Below are 3,752 nucleotides of genomic sequence, written 5' to 3' on the forward strand. Positions count from 1 at the left end.
TTGTTTTATATGTGTGTATTGTTATACATTTTACACAAGGATATCATTTGAACAACAAAATAATTACTTATAAATTTCAGCACCATTTTGTTCAAAAATAAACTAAAATATTTGATAAAAGGACAAAACTCATGTATCATTGTACTCTAGGTAATAGAAAAGCTTAATGATTTCTTAGTGTATATTTTCTTCTACATCTTTACTACATCTTACATTGAATGTGTAATATTTTTAAAGCTATTGTAATATCTGGCACCATTTTTACTAATGTCTCATTCCTCATCTAGTAATAAAACATTCCATGTAAGATCATTAAAAGTGTTTTGATGAATCATGGTCACCATAATGTATCATCAAATAGGTGTAAAGTTTTTTTACATCCACTGATGTAGTAGTGTCATAGATCTATAATATTAGAAAAGGTATTTTAAAAGACATTGCATGAAACTTGGTTCTACAATGCAGCAGATGTCAAAAGTAGTCTGACACAGCTCTGAAAAGAAATGAGCTTGCTCTCTTAGATAGTAATTCCTTTCATTTGTGGCACAGTTCTATCATGACTGCCTGAACTCGTCCAGAACAAAGACAACAACAACAGATATGCTAAGGAGGACAAGGGACTCCAGGAAGAGTCAACCATACACAAAGAAAAAAAGACAACCAAGAAATACTAAGAGCTGGACAAACAATCATCCTCAGGGAGGAACACATCAGTAGGTTATCCAGTACCAAATGGTCTTCTCTTACAGCTTACAAGTAACATTATTCAGACAGAGCAGGTCATATTTAGGTATAAGCATATATGCATGCAATAGTAACTACTGGAAACAGAGGTCAAGTATTTAAAAAAGAGCATGGAGAAGGTCTATTGTATGATTTATAGAGAAGAGAGGAAAGGGGGGAGTGGTGTAACTAAAGTATTATCTCAAAAATCAAAGAAATAATTAAAACAAATAAAAAATTATCATGGAAATTTTTAGGTTGACCAGAAACTTCCATGTGAAAAATTAATTTTTTCAAGAAACACAAATTCTTTGCTGTATATCTGTGTATTTTCCTTAGATATTTGGTAAATATTTACAAGGCACATGTGTTTACTTTTATGCTATCATGCTTCTATAGCACATAGATGTGTTGTTACTTGATGCCTTCATAATTACCTTGCTTTTAATCCTTACTTCACCTTTCTGAGTCCTCAAAAAGCAGGACTGTTAAATAGTTCTGATGATAGCAGCAGGGATCTCATTGTTTACCTGCTGGATTCCACCCACCTAGAGATTTCAAACGATAAAGGATGATAAGACCCACAAGTTTAGAATCACTAAATAGAAAAGAAAAAGGGGAAATATTATTCACCATTTAGTTTGAATATTATCTATCAGATCTGTATAAGCACCCTGTCTCTGTTTTGAAATGAATAATTGATAATCACTGAAAGTATAATGACACACTCATCCAGGGCTGACAAATTACAGCTGTGCTTACATGTTTATGGGGAGTTGCTCTCGGCTCATTAGCTTTCACTTGGGCAGCCTTGCATTTCTCATTACATTTATGGGTTTCTGGTCAGGTAAGTTTCAATGTGAATGTTAAGTTCTACAAAAGAAGTAACCTTCCTATTATGACTTATTCTTAATATTTCTTAACTTGCAGGTCACTTCTGAAAACTCTCTGAGTGCAATGGATGGGAACAATCAGTCTGTGGTGTCAGAATTTATTCTTTGTGGACTGACCAACTCTAAGAATCTTCAGATCATACTCTTTGTGATATTTTTCATACTTTATCTGCTCATCGTGTCTGGAAATACTGTCATCCTTGTTTTAATCACCACTGACCCCCATCTCCATTCTCCCATGTACTTCTTGTTGGCCAACCTGTCCTTTATTGACATGTGTCTTTCCTCAAACATTACTCCTAAGATGATATCAGACTTTCTCAGAGAACACAAGACCATCTCCTTTGCAGGATGCTTGTCCCAAATTTTCTTCTCCCATTGCATTGCTGGAGGAGAGATGATGCTGTTGGTGGTCATGGCTTATGACCGCTATGTGGCCATCTGTAAACCACTCCACTACTTCACCATTATGAACCTGAAAAGATGCACTGGGTTGGTGTTGATTTCTTGGACTACTGGCTTTATACATGGTATGAGTTACTTGGTAGTAGTTGAACAGTTGCCTTTTTGTGGTCCCAAGGAAATAGACAGTTTCTTTTGTGATATGCCATTGGTGATCAAGCTAGCCTGCATGGATTATCATCATTTAAACACTTTAATGAACGCTGAATGTGGTGTTGTAGTTGTAAGCTGCTTCACTCTGTTGCTCATTTCTTACACATATATCCTAATCTCTGTTGGCCAGAACTCTAAATCTGGTTCATCTAAGGCTCTGTCCACATGCAGTGCTCACATCACAGTGGTGATGATCTTTTTTGTTCCTTGCATCTTCATCTATGTGTGGCCCCTCAGTATTACCTGGTTTGATAAATTTCTTGCAGTGTTTTACTCTATTTTTACACCTCTCCTAAACCCAACCATTTATACACTGAGAAATAAAGAAATTAAAAATGCTATGAAAAGGTTTATAGACAAATTCCTGGGTCCCAAATGAAATTTATAATATTCAGGAACATGTACTAATTGGTTCACAAACTAAGATTGTCTCTGTGAAACATATTTAAAACCAGCAAATATGTGTATATTTAAAATTTTTACCAATCTTTTGATATAGATATCATTTAACATTTGAAAAAATATGACATTTATTCACCAATCAGCAGAACATTGTTTATCCTTTGTCTTAAATTCTAAATATGAACTCTTTCCACCCAGCGATTCCATCAAAGTAGTCTTCTATGTTTTTAATAAAATTGAACTTAATATTTTTGGCTATCCTCATATATTTATGTAATGAATAAAATCTTAGTAAAAGTTACCTGAGTATACCACTGTATAACACTTCCTCTGCACTGTTTTTATAATTTCATAATTGCTAATTTGAATTGTGAACTTGAATTTTCCTTAAATATTTACTTCTGTAATGCATAATCTCTTATCCTTAGCTGGAATATATGAAAGAATTTATACTCTATTCTGTCTTTCTTTTTAAAAGTCGTATTATAGAATATTTCAGTGTTGCTACATTTATTGCAAACACCCATGAAGGTTCAGACATTTAATAAACTTACCAGTATCTCCCAAAGAAAGGGAAGTATTATTTTTTAAAAATTTAGCAACCATTTTTGTTAATGCTTTTCTGTACTAGTGCTTCAGCTTATTGTAATTATTATTACATGACTGATTCTCATGTTGCACATATTTTTAAGGAAAAGGCTTTATTTTATTATTTTTTTAAAAAAAAAATGTTCCAGTCTGCTATAGACTTCCTGTGCTTAGAAGCTAGGAGATCATTATAAAATAGTTTGGGCTAAATATTAAAATTAGATTATTTTCTCATACAATATATCCTTATTACAGTTTCCTCTCTCTTTACTCCTGGTTTCTCCCACCTTCTTGGCTATCTGGATTCCCCTCTTTCTGTCTCTCATTAGAAAGGGTGAGGTTTGAAGTGATAACATCAAAACATAATAAAATAAAATATAAAATAAAATTTATTACTTTGAAACTGAAAACTGCAAAACAATAGAAGGAAAAGAGCCCCAAGACAAGGCACTAAAATCAGAGATCCTCTCAGTCACAAACTCAGGAGTTCCCTAAAATTGCTAAGCTGAAAGCTATAATATTTATGTACAG

The 3,752-nt window shown here is 33.3% G+C and overlaps 1 pseudogene; it reads left to right on the forward strand.

Annotated features, from left to right (window-relative positions):
* The first annotated feature begins 1,677 nt into the window (after window positions 1–1,677).
* Window positions 1,678–2,619, forward strand: LOC125416736 (olfactory receptor 4K3-like; annotated as a pseudogene).
* The last annotated feature ends 1,133 nt before the right edge of the window (window positions 2,620–3,752 follow it).

The sequence above is a fragment of the Myodes glareolus genome, chromosome 10 (genome assembly GCF_982192425.1).
Source record: "Myodes glareolus chromosome 10, mMyoGla1.1, whole genome shotgun sequence".
Taxonomy (NCBI): domain Eukaryota; kingdom Metazoa; phylum Chordata; class Mammalia; order Rodentia; family Cricetidae; genus Myodes; species Myodes glareolus.